At 45.4% G+C, this 19,259-nt stretch overlaps 1 long non-coding RNA gene across 1 annotated transcript; it reads right to left on the reverse strand.

Moving 5' to 3' along the window:
• Window positions 1-7,653: 7,653 nt before the first annotated feature.
• Window positions 7,654-16,869, reverse strand: LOC142077479 (uncharacterized). The gene is made up of 3 exons (XR_012671859.1): window positions 16,786-16,869; window positions 9,472-9,528; window positions 7,654-7,973 (listed from the first exon to the last, which is right to left on the reverse strand). It is a non-coding gene; the product is annotated as an uncharacterized LOC142077479 (long non-coding RNA).
• Window positions 16,870-19,259: the final 2,390 nt, after the last annotated feature.

Consider the following 19,259-nt stretch of genomic DNA (forward strand, 5'->3'; position numbering starts at 1 on the left):
AAACTCTCGGCAAGAAGAATGACACCCAGATAGAAGACTCTGTCAGGCAAGACGACCTGTGGGACCATAACGGTGACATGAGAAGGCTCTGGGGCAACCCCAGAAAAAGGAGCAGAACCTCACGGCCCGTGACAAGAAGATACTCTCAAAACTGAGAGGATGTACAAGCAAGAGGCCTGGCCTCAAGACCAAAGAGCCTAAGGATCCAGGGAAGCAATCCCACTCCATGAAAACAGATGGCTAGAGAGAAGAGCTGCTCACACAGCCGGGAAGGATGCCGCAAAAGATGACCGTCCAGAAACTTCAAGACACAAGACCAATCCACGCTTTCAGCTTGTAATGCAAGAAAAGAAGTGCCTCTCGAGCGCTATGCTGATGAGTGGAAGCATTCGAGACCTTAGGGATGGCACCTGTGCCCCTCAAGCGCCAAGAGCCATGAGGACATCAAGACCTGAGGAAGGCCTAAGACACAGAAGACAGACCACACAAACTACACAACAACAGACACAGGCTGGAACTGCCCTGCCCAGCACACACTAGCATCACGCTGATAAGTAACCCGCTCCCTTTATCTGCCCAAGGGGGACTGTTCCTGGACAGCCCTTTGCCCTAAGTAACTTTAAATGCACCTCCCTGCAGTTGGCAGCCTTGTCTCCTTGCCCCCTCCCCAGCCATCGGCCCTCAACTTAGCTTTCAGAGGGCCGGGGGTCTGACTCCATCCTTGACAAAACACACATTGGCTAGCTGATTTTTTCCTGCAGTCACCGGGTTCCTCTTCAGTATCTGAAAAAAAAAAAAAAAAAATACAAAACAGCATACCAGCAGTAAGCATCGTGACAGTAGACACCGCTCTCTTCCGCAACACCCTCATCCTCACAAGAACCGTGGCATTGAACTTGCCTGCTCCACGCCAATTCCAGAGTCGGACGCTGCGGCCACCATTACTTGTGGCACGTATGGTACCAAAGACACACAAGCTTACCATTGCATTTGTGAGAAATCACCAGTCCCATGCTCCTCCTCTCTGCTACCCAGCTCACCTCAAACGCTCATCCAATTCCAAAGGCGGCCCGCACAGCGCCTGCAAGATCACACAGGGAAGCACTTCACTGCGTTGCCATGTAATACTTCGCTATTAGACGCCAACCCGGCCCACAACCGCCTCACCTTCTCAGGCCCCTTCGTCAGCATGCGGCAGCGTCGCCCCTTCGAGCCTGCGTGCGGCGCCTGCAAAAACCCAAGCGAAAAAGCACGTGCTGAGATACTGCCCAAAGCTGCAGCCTGCCCACAGTGACTCCTATCTCCCTCTCATTGACCTCGGCCACTCAGCTGTCCAGCCTCCATCGTTTTGGGTTGCAACATTGAAGCTTGCGCACCACCTGTAAAACACAAACAACAAGGCTTGCTTACAACTTCACCAGCAATACACCACCTGAAACATAACCGCTACTTCAGCCCGCCAATCACCACTCACCTTGGCCGAGTCAGCTCCGGTGCCCATATCCCATATTGCTCCTCCCTTTGCCCCTTCAAATTAAAAAAACAGAAATACCATAACGTAGTCATATAGCCACCAGTCACATCTTCCCTCTAATACCACGCACCAACCCTCCTGCTTCTAGTGCTCCGCTCGTTCCTCTGCATCTGCAAAAATGATATTGAATGAGTCACCCGGATGCAGAGCGATAGCCTAACAATTGCAGAGGACTTCTGTCCATGTAAGCATACCATCTAGAATCCAACTATACTTCCTGCCATTAAACAAATTTTATAAATCAAACATTAAGCCGTACACATACAAGCCTTAATGCCTTCGAGATTCAATTTCCTTCACTACCCCTGACCAGTACCTCCCACACGGCTCTGCTCCTCCCCATAAAACACCATCGAAAGAGCTGTCCACACAACCTGCTGATGGCTACTCAATCTGAGATGGCTGTACAACTGTTGCCTCAACAGTCTACGCACATCAACATATTAACCATACACTCTTATGGCTTATTCCACCTCCCCCTGACCCTACACCCCCCAGGCAGGGCAGCTCCAAGCCACACACACACACGCACAGACTGACACTACATGGAACCCTACAAACAACGCGCCTCAAAGAGGAGAGAAAACTCTCGGCAAGAAGAATGACACCCAGATAGAAGACTCTGTCAGGCAAGACGACCTGTGGGACCATAACGGTGACATGAGAAGGCTCTGGGGCAACCCCAGAAAAAGGAGCAGAACCTCACGGCCCGTGACAAGAAGATACTCTCAAAACTGAGAGGATGTACAAGCAAGAGGCCTGGCCTCAAGACCAAAGAGCCTAAGGATCCAGGGAAGCAATCCCACTCCATGAAAACAGATGGCTAGAGAGAAGAGCTGCTCACACAGCCGGGAAGGATGCCGCAAAAGATGACCGTCTGGAAACTTCGAGACACAAGACCAATCCACGCTTTCAGCTTGTAATGCAAGAAAAGAAGTGCCTCTCGAGCGCTATGCTGATGAGTGGAAGCATTCGAGACCTTAGGGATGGCACCTGTGCCCCTCAAGCGCCAAGAGCCATGAGGACATCAAGACCTGAGGAAGGCCTAAGACACAGAAGACAGACCACACAAACTACACAACAACAGACACAGGCTGGAACTGCCCTGCCCAGCACACACTAGCATCACGCTGATAAGTAACCCGCTCCCTTTATCTGCCCAAGGGGGACTGTTCCTGGACAGCCCTTTGCCCTAAGTAACTTTAAATGCACCTCCCTGCAGTTGGCAGCCTTGTCTCCTTGCCCCCTCCCCAGCCATCGGCCCTCAACTTAGCTTTCAGAGGGCCGGGGGTCTGACTCCATCCTTGACAAAACACACATTGGCTAGCTGATTTTTTCCTGCAGTCACCGGGTTCCTCTTCAGCATCTGAAAAAAAAAACCACAACTACAAAACAGCATACCAGCAGTAAGCATCATGACAGTGGTCACCGCTCTCTTCCACAACACCCTCATCCTCACAAGAACCGTGGCATTGAACTTGCCTGCTCCACGCCAATTCCAGAGTCGGACGCTGCGGCCACCATTACTTGTGGCACGTAAGATACCAAAGACACACAAGCTTACCATTGCATTTGTGAGAAATCACCAGTCCCATGCTCCTCCTCTCTGCTACCCAGCTCACCTCAAACGCTCATCCAATTCCAAAGGCGGCCCGCACAGCTGCAAGATCACAGAGAAACACTTCACTGAGTTGCCATGCAATACTTCGCTATTAGACGCCAACCCGGCCCACAACCGCCTCACCTTCTCGGACCCCTTGTCAGCATGCGGCAGCATCGCCCCTCCGAGCCTGCGTACGGCACCTGCAGAAACCGAAGCAAAAAGGCACATGCTGAGATACTGCCCAAAACTGCAGCCTGCCCACACCGATACGTGTCTCTCGCTCCTTTACCTTGACAGCTCACCCACCCAGCCTCAGTTGCCATGTTAAGGTTTCTGCACCACCTGTAGACCCAAACAACATGGGTTGCTTATAACTTCACCAGCAGTACAGCACCTGAAAAATAACCACTACTTAGGCCCACCAGTCACCACTCACCTTGCCCAAGTCAGCTCCAGTGCCCGTATCCCACATACCTCCTCCCTTTGCACCCTTCAAATAAAAAGAACACCACACCATAATGTAGTCATATAGCCACCAGTCACATCGTCCCACTAATACCATGCAACAACCCACCTTCTTACGGCACTCCACTCGCCTCTCCTACGTCACCCTTTAGTGCGTGGCTTGTCCGTCTGCATCTGAAAAAGCAATAACGTCGAAGAAGTCACCCAATTGCAGAGCAATAGCTTAACAATTCGAGAAGTCATCTTTCCATTTAGGAATACCACTAAGAATCCAACAATACATCCTGCCATTAATAAAAACCACACCCAAACGACCCACAACCTTTAAGCCCCAAACATATAAGCATTAACACCTTTGAGATTCAATCTGCTTTACTACCACTACCCCTGACCAGCCCCTCCCACACAGCTCTGCACCTCCCCATGAAACACCATTGAAAGAGCTGTCCACACAACCTGCTGATGGCTACTCGATCCGAGATGACTGTACAACTTTTGCCTCAACGGTCTAGGCATATCGACATATTAACCATAGACTCTTATGGCTATTCCACCTATACCTGACTCTACAACCCTGGGCAGGGCTGCTCCAAGCCACACACACACATGCACAGACCAACACTATACAGAACCCTAGAAACAACGCGCCTCAAAGAGGAAAGAAAACTCTTGGCAAGAAGAATGACACCTAAACGGAAGACGCCGTCGGGCAAGAAGACCTGCAGGGCTGTGACGTGAGGATGCTCTATGGCAACACCACAGAAAGAGTAGAATGTCATGGCCCGTGACAAGGAGTTGCTTTCAAAACTGAGAAGATGGATGTGCAAGAAGCCTGGCCTCAAGACTTGAGAGCATAAGGATGCAGGGAAACAATCCCAGTCTGCTAAAATGGACGTCTAGAGAGTAGAGCTGCTCACGCAGCCAGGAAGGATGCCACAAGAGATGACCATCCGGAAACTTCAAGACATGAGAACGATCCACGCTTTAAGCTTAACACAAAAAAGAAACTGATGGGCACTAAGCCAATGAGTATGGGTGTTTGAGACCCTAGGGATAGTGGCCAAGGCACATGCTGTGCCCCTTGAGTGCAAAGAGCAATTAGGACATTGAGGCCCAGGAATGTTTAAGACACAGAGGACAGACCACACAAACTACACAACAACAGACACAGGCTGGAACTGCCCTGCCCGGTTCACACTAACATCATGCTGATAAGTAACCTGCTCCCTTTAACTGCCCAAGGGGGACTGTCCCTGGACAGCCCCCTGCCCTACACTGTCTTTAAAACCTCTTTAGGCAATCACCAACCCAGTCCCCACCCTCCCTTGGTGCCCTGCCGGTGCCCCAACTTAGCTTTAGGAGGGCCGGAAGTCTGAACCCATCCTCAACAAGGAAAACCACAGCCAGCCCACTGGATGAATCCAGGTTCCTCTTCATCATCTGCAAAGACAAGCCAATCCACACGTAACACTACCATCAGTCAGCAGCACATCGATCCACAGGGACCCTTCCCACAACATCCCCCACCTCAGACACGCCATGGGGTTCTGCTCACCCGCTCCCCGACGATTCCAGAGTCGGACGCCGTGGCCGTTGTCACTTCTGACGCCTAGGATACCGACAGAAAGTTACCATTGTGCTTGCCAGAAATCACCAGCCCCACGCTCCTCCCCTGTACTACCCAGCTCACCTCAAATGCTCCTCCAATGCCAAAGGCAGCCCGAACAGGACCTGCAAAACCAGAGCAAAACTCTGCAATGAGTCGCCATACAATACTTACCCATCAGACACCGACCCGGCCCACAACTGCCTCACCTGCTCGGACCTCTTGGCAGCAGCGGGGCCCCATAGAGCACACCTGCAAAAAAAACCAAGCAAAAAGGCACATGAGGAGATACGGCCCGAAACCGCAGCCCACCTGCACCAATCCCTGTCTTGCACTCCTTTACCTGAACAGCTCACCGCCCCTGGCCTCCATCAGCTTGGGGCACCACGCCAAGGTTGGTGCACCACCTGTAAGGCCCAAACAACGTGGGTTGCTTATGACTTCACCAACAATTCAACACCTGAAAAATAACCACTACTTCAGCCCACCAATCAGTGCTCACCCGCTCACCCCGCCCAAGTCAGCTCCCATGCCCATATCCCACATCGCTCCTCGATTTGCACCTTCAAATTAAAAAAGGAAAAAAAAAACAAAAACACAAAACCATAAATTAATCGTATAGCCACCAGTCACATCTTCCCTCTAATACGACACACCAACCCACCTTCTTACGGCGATCCACCCCCCTTCTCCTCCATCGCCCTTTGCCGGGCAGCTGGTCCCTCTGCATCTGCAAAAACAAAAGTGTCAAACTAGTCACCCGGTTGCAGAGTGATAGGGGAACAAGTCCAGAGGTCTCCTTTCCATTTAGGAACGCCATCTAGAATCCCACTATACATCCCGCCACTAAAAAAAACCCACACCAACCCACAACCTTTAAGCCCCACCCGTACAAGCCTTTCAGATTTTATCGCTTTATTACCCCTGAAGAGCCCCTCCCGCTCACCTGGGCTCATCCCCATAAAACACTGTTGAAAGAGCTGACCACACAACCCACCAACAGCTACTGCGTCTGAGACGGCCATACGACCTTTGCGCCCACCATCTAGGCATACCAACATACTGACCACAAACTCCTATGGCTATTCCACCTACCCCTGACTCTACGCCCCCGGGCAGGGCGGCTCCAAGCCAAACACACACAAGCACACACTGACGCTGCACGGAACACTACAAACGATGCACCTCAAAGCCAAGAGAAAACTCTCGGCGAGAAGAAAGACACCCGGACAGAAGACGCCATCAGGCAAGACGACCGTCAGGACTGTGACGGTGACATGAGGCGGCTCTACGGCAACCTCAGAGAAAGAGCAGAACATCATGGCCCACGACGAGAAGTTACTCTCAGAACTGATAGGATGTACACGCAAGAAGCCGGTCAGCGAGACCTAAGAACTTAAGGATGCAGGGAAGAAACCCGAGTCCATGAAAAATGAACGCGTAGAGAGCGGAGCGGCTCACGCAGCCGGGAGGGACGCCACAGAAGAGGGCCGTGCGGAAACTCCCAAGAAGCCAGACAGATGCGCGCTTTAAGCTCGTCACACAAGAAAACAAGCGCCCGATGGGCGCTATGCCAATGAGTACAGGTGTTCGGGACCCTAGAGATGGCGCCCCAGGCACATGCCGTGCTCCTCAAGCGCAAAGAGTAACGTGGGCGTCGAGACCCAAGGAAGGCCTAAGACACAGAAGACAGACCACACAAATGACACAACACATGCAGGCTGGAACCGCCCAGCCCAGCACACTCTAGCATCATGCCCAAGAGGAGCTGCCTCCCTTTACCTGCCCAAAATGGACACTGCCCGGACAGGCCCCGGCCCTACACTACCTGTAAAAACCCTTCGGGCAATCGCCAACCCCATCCCCTTGCTCCCGCAATCCCTCTCCGGCACTGGAGCCCCAACTTAGCTTTGTAGTACACCAGCAGTAAGGATCATGACTGTAGACGCCAACATCTTGCATAACACCCTCATTCTCAGTCACGTCATGGGGTTCCGCTTGCCCGCTCCCCGCCAATTCCAGAGTCCAAGGCTGCGGCTGACATTACTTGTGGCACCTAAGATTGCAAAAGACAAAAATACCATTCTGCTTGTGAGACATCACCTGTCCCGTGCTCCTCCTCTCTACTACCCATCTCACCTCAAATCCTTACGCAATTCTAAAGGCAGCCCGCACAGCGCCTACAAAACTGAAGGTGAAAGCTTCGCTTAATTGCTGCAGGATACTTCGCTCTCAGATGCCAACCCGGCTGACTCTCGCCTCGCTTTCTGGGACCGCTTGTCAAGGTGCTGTTTTGCTCCTCTGACCCTAAGTGCATCACCTGCCAAAATAAAACTCAATGACACATGCTGAGATACTGCCCAAGACAAGAGCGCACGCGCACCAATACGCATCTCCCGCACCTTTACCTCAGCCAGTTGCCTGCGCTGCCTCTGCCATTTTCAGACTGCTGTATTGAGATGCAGGTACCACCTGTGGAAGTGAAACAATTAGGGACACTTATGACTTAACTAACAATATGACATCTGACAACTAACAGCTACTTCAGCCCACTACTCATTGCTTACTATGCCCGACTCAGCTCCAGTGCCTATATCCCACATCGCTTCACACCTTCAGAACAAAACCAAAAAGCTAAACCACATTCTAGTTGTATAGCCACCAGTCAAATCTTGCCTCTGACACCACAGGCCGACCCATCTTCTTACAGCACTCCGCTCCGCTCTCCTCCGTCACCCTGTGGTGTGCGGCTCGTCCCTCTCCACCTGCATAAACAGTAACATTGAATGACGCACCAGGGTGCAGAGCAATAGCTTAACATTTCCAGAGATCTTGTTTCTATTTAGGAACACCATCTAGAGTCCAACTGCAGCCTGCCATTAAACAACATATATCTATCAAGCAGACATGCTTTAACACCTTTGAGATTTTATCTGCTCGACTAGCACTTTAGCTGCCACTCCCAGATGGCTCCAGTCATCCCCTAGGCACCCGCAAAACACTAAGCAAATTACTGTTGTCGCCTGCTGCCAAGGGCTACTGGCTCTGATACCGGCTTTACAGCCTTCACCAAAACAGTCTCGGCAAGAAAAGCGACTCCGGCCCACAGATGCCATCAGGCTACAAGACAGTCGGGGCTGCAACAAACAATCTACGGCAGCCCCAGAAAATTCAGACTCCATCACCCATCATAAAAATCTAAGTCTGCAACTTGGACGATGGATGCACGAGAAGCCAGGCTTTAACACCTAAGAACATAAAGACACAGGGAAGCAGTCCCAGAAACGGGATCAGGGAAAACAGACCGCTCTTGAGCGCTGATGCTGACACCACCTTAATCACCACCGCAAAAAGATGACCGTCCATAAACTTCTGATATGCGATACACTCAAGATAGATCCATCTATCAGACTTAAAATGCAAGAAAGGACACGCTCAGTTAGCATTACTCTGATGAGCAGAGGCTCGCGAGACCCTCGGTATTGCTACCGATGCGCCCGCCACGCACATGGGACAACAGAGACATCAAGACTTGATTAAGATATCATATGGGACACAGAAAACAGACTACAAAAACTACACAATAACACTAAGGCTGGCACTGCCCTGCCCAGCAGACGCTCATGTTTTGTGCTAAGGACCCCACGCCTTCTGTCTGCCCATATGTGCCCCATGTCAAACCGCCTTCTCTGCTACTCTGATTTTAAACCCCCTGCCTGCCCCACCTGCGTTTCCCCCACCCAACTGACCACCCACACAAAGATACTATTGGCCTCTCAACTTGCCTTTCAGAGGGCTGGGGGTCAGAAACCATCCTTTACAGACACCATATAGGCTACCTAGGATGACCCTGCAATCACCCAGATCCTCTTCATCTGCAAACACAGAGTGCCATCGGTCACCGATGCACCAGTCAACACTAACATCATATGCAACAACGCCCTCCTCAGAAGTGCCATAGCATTCTGCTCGCTCCCAGTCTAACACCGGATGTTATGGCCAACATCGCCCATAGTACCTAGAAAAACAGAGACACAAAGTGACCGTTGTGCCTGGAAACGGTCACCCGCTCACAAACAATTCTACACCTCAAAAATAACTGCTGCTATGGTTTGGTGTTCATTGCCCACCCTGCCCAACAAGCTCAGGAGCAGACATCCGACTTCACATCTAATTTCAGATCTTCAAAACAGAGCTTTAATAGTCACATAGTTAACATAACTAGTAACAGCACATTCCCTCCATCGTCACGTGCCAGCCTACCTTCTCACGGCGCTCCGCTTGCCTCCTCCCTTTGGTGTCCGGCTCCCTACTGTGCATCTGCAGCAACAACAAAACAAAGTCAACTGGATGCATAAAAATCCCATAATGAACAGTGAACCTTCCCCATCCTTACTTCTTCGCTCTGCTAACTTTCTCAATCCATGCTTTGCGCTCCTATCTTCCAGGCTGAGTCAGCAACATCAGCATGTTCAAGGCAAAGACAAACACTAATACCTGTAAGAAGGAGACACCCTTCCCTTTTCTTTCCCCTACCCCAATGGCCACATCCCAGACTCATCCTTTCCCCCAGCAGGCTAACATGGCTTCGCTCGCGTCCCATGCTACGCCTCCGGGGTCAGCTACCGCATCAGGCGCCCGCTCAGATAGTTGGTTCGACTCCAGTGACGGTGGAACCATAATCTTTGATGCCGGGCCCACCTCAGGAAAATGCAGAGAGGCGCACAGCTGTTATACACTGCTTTCCCAAAGAGAGGGACCACCACCAAAACAAACTAATAAATCCCTTTGACTGACTTAGATACTCAAGCAGCACTAAGACCCTAAAAGCACAAAACCCAAACAATTGATCTCACCACCCCCCAATCACAGACCATGACACTATCTGCTCGCAAGTGCTGTCACACCTTTAGAACCCCGCTCCTTTTCCCAAAGATGCCCTGGTCCCAAAACTTAAGAACCTCCTTCTGTTTACCGGAAAGATCAGGTGAAGAACTCCACTCCTTCCTGACAGCTCCTACCATGTATCTGCACACCTGAACCCTCCCTGTCAGCCACTCCTCAAAACCTGCTTTTCTAAGTTGTGACCTGTATTCAGCAAGCATTTCTTATCCTCTGTCTTCCCACAGACTCCAGGGTCTGCTACATACCTGCAACTTCACTGAAATCATGAAGCTTATAATCTACAAGAGACCTGCCAGAAACTGCAAAGATTTGAGGAACAACAAGGCACTCTGCAGCCAATCCAGAAAGGCAATGAGCCTAAAAGACACTACGCCTTAGGTTTCTGCTGCTTTCTTGATAAAGGCTAAAATAATGTGCACAGATACATGTAAGATGCTCACTTTAAAATGTAGCACATAATCTTATCACCAGTACTACGAAGAAATCATGTAAACAACTTGCACAGGATACAGAAAAACTGGAAAACAACTAAGACACCATGTTCAATTATGTCAGAAATTTCAGGAAAAAACAATGCTCTTACAAAAAAAACCCTACCATATTATCAAACCATATTGTTCCCTCTAAGCAGGGAATGTAAATTTAATGTAATGTATAATTACTAACCTGAAAAAAAAAACCAAGCTGCCTACAAGCATACTTTCTACCAAATATTCTGCTGAACCTTGACTGGTCTTGAAATCCTAACCTCAAATAGACACATCTGTTTTCTTAACCACAAAAACACATTAACCCAAATAGCTTAGTTTGAAACCTACAATCAATAGAATGCACAGAAAAGCATTAATCCCAAAGAAACCGAGGAGCAGAATGGGCTCCCTGATCAGAGGCTGTGGCTCATATACCCCGGGCCCCGCCTACAACCCTTCCCACAATCACCTGGGAAAGGGGAGGGGCGAATTGCCACAAAGAATAAAGGTGGCTGGAGGAGCAACAAAGAGTTTTCTCATCTGCTTTAAGTTTACAGCATGCAAAGCACCAAACAGAGGAAGCGATCCTTATTGGAAATGACGATACCTGCTCTTTTACTACAACTACATGTATTGCATCAGCAATGTGACCGGGTAAGAAATGAAACTTCATTTTTCTGGGGTGTAGATAGAAAAACAGAGATTGTACACTAAGCTACACAGGAAAGTAGCTTATAAAATACAATAAAAACATCAAAAATTATGTGTGTTAGTTTCCTATAAAAAAAAGAAAATGTTAAGAGATCATATTTCATTTCTAGCAAGACCATGTACATTACCTAATTTCTACCAGAACTATGTTCTGGATAGGACTGCATGACAAAGCATAACTAGATCCCATAAGAATCACTACTCAAAAAAATCTCTGGTGAAAAAGTAAATTATTTAGTGTAAATCACTGATAATTCAGAATCACCTCAACAGTGTCTCCAACTAACTTCCTTAACAAAACTAGATGAGTCCCGAAGGACAGAAAACATGAAAACACCATGGAAATACAAAAAATGTATCAGAAGCTGTATGAAACAGCTTAATTATTAGTTAAGTAGCTAAAACAAAAAAAAAGTTGCAAAACACAACAAAAACAATCTCGGGAGATGTGTCCATCACAATAGATGAAGGCTATCACCTTCTCTGAAAAACTCTAAAAGGATATTTGAGCTGACAATAGTCATCTTGGGGTATCAGATGCCAAACAGAAACATACTATAAAACAGAAAACAGACTGCTGTGAAGCACAAAGAAGGTTTCAGTGAAGTTTTCAGCAAAGGTTCTGACAGAACAAGAGGCATTGTCGCAGGAATTAGAGAGGTCTCAAAGGGTCCAGAGACACCAAAGAAATGTCGGGAATGCAACAAGCTCCAAAGTGAATTGAATAAATTACAGATGTTCTCAGGGGACCAGGGAACGAACGGAGGCGTGCCAAATGGGCAAGAGGACAGAAAGACCGACCAGGGTATCAGATGCTGACTCAGGAAGGGTTTGAGGTGAAAAACGGGGTGCAAAGTGCGCTCCCGTGCTAGAACGGCGCTCTGGGGCATAGGGGATGTATCATGAGAGCTCGGCAAAGGGAGTGCAAGAGTACTGACGGGGCCTGAGAGACCAAAGAAGCCTCAGAGGTAACAATGAGAAACTCTGAAGCAGATTTCAACAAAGTACAGAGGTCATCAGGGGGCTGGAAACTGAATGAAGGCATCCTAAATGGCAGAGAGTAAGAAAAGAGCATTGTGAAGCACACAAAAAAAAATTCGAAAGGGAACTATAGTGCTATGAGAGTGCTGCGGACTACAAGAAAGGACTCGGATGACATTGTTATAGAGAGTAGAGGAATTAGGAGGGAGCAGGTTAAAAAAAAAAAGGCTTGGAAACACAGCAAGGGCCTTGCAGTCTCAGGAGGGCATCTAGGCAAACTACAGGTGACCGAGAAAGAGGAACAGAACGAAGACGCCCTCTATGGCAGAAAGATAAGTGAGCACTGCATAGCAAAGACAGATGGGAGGCTCTGACGAAACAAGAGAGATGAAAAGGGAGATAAAATGCTATGAGGTGCCATGGAAACCGATGAGGGTCTCAGGAGGCAGAGTGACTGTGAGGAAAGGGGTGTTGAGGGGGGCTGATAAACAAAAGAAGGTTTGGGGACGACAAAGAGAAATGCGGGTGATCATCTGAGCAGAGTACAGATGGTCCCGGGCAGCCAGGGACTAAACACAGCAATCCTAGATAGTGTATAGAAACAAATGAGAGCTCTACTGCTCAAAGCGCTACAAGATGCACATGGAGCACAAGGAAGGTCTCGGGAGGCATCGTGACTGGGAGAAAAAATGTCCTGAGCAAACCAGAGAGATAGAAAAAGGATTAGGGACACAATGATCAAATCCAGAAGGGGTGCAAAGTGAGTAAATGTGTCCTCAGAGGGCCAGGGAATGAATAGAGGCACGGCTAGAAGAAAGAGAGGACAGAATGACTGGGCTGGGTCACGGATTCAGACACAGGAATTTTTCTGATGAAATGAGAGCGGTGCGAGGTTGGCTACAAAGTTAAAAGTGTGCTTTTTTTTTTTTTAAGGGCAATCTCGAAGGCATCAGTAAGTATCGTGATGCCATTGGAGGGGTCCCAACTGCGCCAGAGAGACCAAAGAAGGCTAAGGGACACAAGAAAGAAGTCTGGAGGGGATCTGAACACACTACAGATGTCCTCAGGAGGCCAGGAACCAAACGGAGGCACCCTAGATGGCACACAGGACGTGCTCTGAAGCTCAAACAAACCCGAGAACGGGGTTCGAGGTAACTAGAGAGGATCAAAGACCATTACAGAGCTAAAACAGAACCGTGGGACACAAAGAAGGTCTTGGGAGGCAAGGTGACTGGGACCACAGAGGAATAAAAGAGATCGAAAGGGAGGTCAAGCGTTACCGAAATGCTGTGGAGTGCAAGGCAGGTCTTGGGAAGTATCCTAAATGGCATAGAAAAGAAAAAGAATGCTCTACTTTGGAAACGGAGATCTTAATAGAGGCACAATTGTGACACGAGGAGCCCGAAGGGTGCTTATGGAGCTAAAAGTGTCCTACAGGGAATATCTAAGACCTGGGAGGCATTGTGACGGTAGCAGAGGGCTTCTGAGACACAAGAAGGCTCGAGGACATGATGATGAAGTCCAGAGGGGATTTGAACAGACTACAGATGTCCTCAGGGGACCAGGGACCAAACAGAGTATCCTAGTTAGCGCAGAGAACAATCCGACTGTTCTGGAGAAGAAAGGTGGCATCGGGAACGGTTCTCAGCGAGCGATAAGGGTGCAAAGTGCGCTACAGAACCAAAAGAGGGCTCTGGATCATGAGGAAGGCCTCAGGAGGTACGATGACGGGAGAAGAAGGGTGCCGAGAGCAAAAGAGAGACAGAAGGTGGCTCTGGGACACAAAGCAAAAGCCTGAGGGAGAGTTATCTCTGAATAAGAAAGACACAAAGCCCGCTGCAGAACTAAAAGTTGGCCATGGAACACAAAGATGCTCGCAGGAAGCATCGTGACAGAAATAGAGGGGTGCTAAGGCGACCGGAGAGACAGAAGACTGCTCGAGGGCACAAAGGTACTCGGAAAGGGGTTTGAACAGAGTACTGACATCACGAGGGAGATGCTGACCCATTGGAGGCAAGCGAGATGGAGGAGAGGACAAAAAGACTGCTCTGAGGAAGAGGATGACCCGAGAGATGTTCTGACAAATCGAGATGGGTATGAATTACACTCCAGAGATAAAAGCGTGCCGAGGAGACGCTCTAAAACCTCGGGATGAACCAAGAAAAGAGAAAAAAAATAAGAGACAAAGAAAATTTAAGAAGTGACAGGGTATGTGACAAAGAAGAAAGAAGTAAAAAATAGGGATAGGCAGCTTGATAAAACTAGACATAGAAAGAAAATTTTAAAAGCAAAAGGGCACAAGGCAGAGGAGGAAAAAAATGAAAAAAATAGGGACAGAAAACTAGATAAAAGTAGACATATAAAAAAATTGAAAAAGGTTATTAAAGGAGGAAAAAATAAAAATATAAGGACAGCAAACTAGATAAACAGAGACGTAGAAAGAAAATAGAAAAATTGAGAGAGTACACAACAGACGAGGAAGAAACAAAAAAATAGGGAAAGGAACTATATAAAAGCAGACATAGCAAAAAAATTTTTAAGAGCGACAAGATAAAAGAAATAAAGGAAAAGTTAAAAAACAAGAATAGCAAACTAAATCAACAAAGACACAGAAACAAAATTTAAAAACCGACGGGGTATGGCACAAACTAGAATAAAATAAAAAATGAAGACTGTGAACTGGAAAAAAGTAGATATAGAAAAAAATTTAAAAGGAACGTGACACAGGACAGACAGGAAATAATAAAGAAATAAGGTTAGACATCTTGATAAAAATAGACAGCAAAAAAAGGTTAAAAGTGACAATGTAGAAGACAGATAAGAAAAAAGCAAGTAATAGAGACATAAAAATACATACAAGTGACCATAGAAACAAAAATTCAAAAGTGAAGAAGTTAAGGAAAAAAAATATTAAAAAGCAAAAAAAACTAATTAGACAGAGACATAAAAAGAAAACTCTAAAAGTGACCGGGTACGGGACAGACTAGAATGAATTAAAAAAAAAAAAGAGACAGCAAACTGGATAAAAATGCACAAGGAAAGAAAATTTAAAAGCAGGACAGATAGGAAACAATGAAAAATCAGACAGAGACGTCTTGATAAAAGTACACATGGAACAAAAATTGTAAAAGTGATGGGATACAAGAAACAGAAAAAAATTACAAAATAGGGACAGAAAATGATATTAAAGTACACCTAGAAACAAAAATTCAAACCGAAAAGAACTATGAGAGTAAAAAAATTAAAATTTTTTTAGTTAACTAGATGAAAGTAGACATAGAAAGGAAATTTAAAAAGCAACATGGTTCGTGACACACAGGAAAGAATTCAGAAATAGAAACAGGAACTGGATAAAAGTAGACATAGATGATTTTAAAAGCGCCAGGATTAAGGAAATAAAGGAAAAAATTAACAAATAGGGACAGCAAACTAAAACGGAGACATATAAAGTAAATGAAAAACTGTTGCGGCATACATGCACAGCCTTTATCATAACAGGGCAGCCCTACCATTTCTCTCCATTCATTGCACCTCTCTCCCTCTGTCTCTCCCATTGCCTCCCTCCTTCACCTGTTTCTGTTCTTGAATCAGCTGGTACTCATTAGGCCACCTCTTAATTCTTCTCCACATCTCCCCCTTTTTGTTTATGGTTTTGTAGCATTGCCAAAGTCCTATCCGAAACTCCCGATTCCAGAATTCTTCTCCACATCACCCCCTTTTTTGTTCTCAATTGCCAAATTGTTCATTATGTTCACTAGAACAAGTTCATATTCAAATGAAACCTGTGACCCATATTCTTTTATTGATTTGTGTACCTCCTTAATCACCTCATATGGTGGACAAACTTAACATTTCTAATTCTTTTTCCTATTCTCCATAACCCATATTCTTTTATTGATTTGCATATCTCCTTAATCTAATTCTTTTTCCTATTCTCCATAACCCATATTCTTTTATTGATTTGCATACCTCCTTACACAAACTTAACATTTCTAATTCTTTTTCCTATTCTCCATCACACAGTTCACTTTCCTCTAGAACATCACTGATACTTGTGTGTGTGGGTATGAATCCCCGCAGCAGATCTTCTTGGGGGGGAGGGCGGGAACAAATGGTGCTTTAGCCTCTATCGCTGCAAAACTTCATCTGCTGTTGGCGCAAGTTCAAATAAACCTTTCTTATCTTTTGATTTTCCCTCCAGAATTGCTGCCATTACATTCACTAGAACAAGTTCATCTTTAGCCTCTGTTTCTGTAAAGCTTCATCCGCCGTTGGCGCAAGTTCAAATGAATCTTCCTTATCTTTTGATTTTCCCTCCAGAATTGCTAAATCAGTCACGTTTTGCAACACCTGCTCTGCAGGATGCAACTTCTGCAGAGCTGCATACACACAACATTCCTTCTAGAACTTCTAGTTGCAAAGTTTTGCTCGTCTGCAGTTCTTCTACTGAGATGCCAACTGCCCCATGACTAATGTATAAAGTTCATATAACTTCCCCGCTGCTGCTCACCTCTGTATCCGTTTCTTTTCAACGGCTTTTTTCTTTTATCCCGTGTCCTTTCAACGGCTTTTTTCTTTTATCCCGTTTCCTTTCAACGGCTTTTTTCTTTTATCCCGTTTCCTTTCAACAGCTTCTATCCCATTTCCTTTCAATGGCTTTTTTCCTGTTTCTTTTCAACAGCTTTTGCAGTTCAGCGGGGCTCACCACCGGATATTTCTATTTTCTTTCTCCAAGACCTTCTTTCTTCAGGTTTTCTTCTTTCAGTCCCTGTTCGGGCGCCATTTGTTGCGGCATACATGCACAGCCTTTATCATAACAGGGCAACCCTACCGTCTCTCTCCATTCATTGCACCTCTCTCCCTCTGTCTCTCTCCATTGCCTCTCTTATATCTTCCTTCTGGCAATGATCACATGTCTGCTCACAATTCCCTTCACCTGTTTCTGTTCTTGAATCAGCTGGTACTCATTAGGCCACCTCTTAATTCTTCTCCACAAAAAACCATCAGGCTACATGACAGACGAGAACGAATTAAACAACAGGGATGGGAGTTTGATAAAAGTAGATGTAGAAAGAAAAATATAAAAAGCGATGGTAGTAAGGAAAGATAAGAAACAATTAAAAAATAAAGAGCGTGAACAGGATAACAGTAGTCAAAGAAAGGGCATTTAAAAAAAGAGGATTAAGAAAGAAAACAAATTTGAAAAATAAGGACAACGAACAAAAATGCAGACAAAAAGAAAATTTGAAAAACAAAGGCGTAAAAGACAGACAAGAAAAAAAATAAAATTCAGACAGTGAACTGGACAAAAGGAGACACAGAAAATATCAAAAGCAACAGGGATTAAGGAAGTAAAGAAAAAAAAGATAATGACGGTGAACTAAATAAACAAACATAGAAAGTAAATTTTAAAAGCAATGGGGATTGAGAAGAAAAGATTAAAAAGTATAGACAGAAAATGAAAAAAAAAGTACATGTAAAAAAACTTTTTAAAGCCATGGGATTAAGAGAGGAAAATATGAAAAAACAGGGACGGCAAACAAAAAACGGAGACATAGCAAGTACATTTTAGAAGCGAGGGGGTATATGACAGACAGGAAAGCAATAAAATATAGGGATAGGGAGCGTGATAAAAGTAGACATAAAAACAAAATTTGAAAATCCAAGGAATTAACAGAGAAAAGAACTAAAAAAAAGAGGAACAGCAAACTAAATAAGCCAAGACGCAGACAGAAAATTTAAAAAGCAAGGGCACCAATAAAATCAGACATAGAAAGAAAATTTAAAAGCAACGTGTTAAACGAGAGATAGGAAAGAAATAAAAAATAAGGATAGGCCTGTTGATAAAAGAGGTCACGGAAAGAAAATGTAAAAAGCAATGACATACAGGACAGAGAGGAAAAACTTTCAAATAGGATCACCAAAGTAGATAAAAGTAGACATAGAAACAAAGGTTTACAAGCCAAGGATTAAGAAATGAAAAGATTAAAAAATAGGGACACTGAACTAGAACAGAGACATAAACCAAAATTTTAAATAAGGCAGCACTAAGGAAGGACAAGAAGTAATTGAAAACTGAAGACATCAAACGGCATAAAAGTAGACATGGAACATTTTAAAAGCAACAAGGACTATGAGAAGTAAAAAAAAAAAAAAAAATTAAACAACAGGGAGAACGAACTAAATAAACAGAGACATAAAAAGTAAATTTTTAAAGTGACAGGGTACATGACAGGCAAGAAACATAAAAATCAGGGATAGGATGCTTCACAAAAGCAGGCATAGAAGGAAAATTTTAAAAACGATGAGGTACAGGACAGATAGGAAAAAAACTGAAAACAGAGACAGCAAAGTAGATAACAGTAGACATTGAATCAACATTTTAAAAGCCAAGGGATTAAGGGAGGAAAGAATTAAACAATATTGGTAGCAAATGAAAATGCAGAGATAGAAAGAATTTTAAAAGCGAGAGCACTAGGGAAAGACAAGAAATAATCAAGAAAGTAAAACGGCAAACGGAATAGGGGTACAAAGAAAGAAAAATTAAGGAGATGAGGAAAAAATTAAAAAATAGCAACAGCAAACTAAAACAGAGACGTAGAAAGAAAATTTTAAAAGTCATGGCAATAAGTAAAGCAAAAGAAAACAATTTGAGAATCAAGACAACGAACAAGACAAAAGTAGAAAATTTTTCAAGCCGATGGATTAAGAGAGGAAAGAACTAAAAAATAGCGACAGTGAACTAAAAGACATACATAGACAAAAACTTTTCAAAGCGACAGCACTAAGAAAAGACAAGAAATCATTAAAAATGCAAGACAGGGAACAGCATAAAAGTAGACATAGAAAGAAAACTTAAAAAACAACAAGCATTACGGAAATAAAGGAAAAAAATTATGAAATAGGTACAGCAAACTAAAACAGATGTAGAAAGAAAATATAAAACCGAGGGCACTAAGGAAAGACAAGAAATAATTAAAAATA

Source organism: Calonectris borealis, unplaced genomic scaffold (assembly GCF_964195595.1).
Source record: "Calonectris borealis unplaced genomic scaffold, bCalBor7.hap1.2 HAP1_SCAFFOLD_269, whole genome shotgun sequence".
NCBI classification, from domain to species: domain Eukaryota; kingdom Metazoa; phylum Chordata; class Aves; order Procellariiformes; family Procellariidae; genus Calonectris; species Calonectris borealis.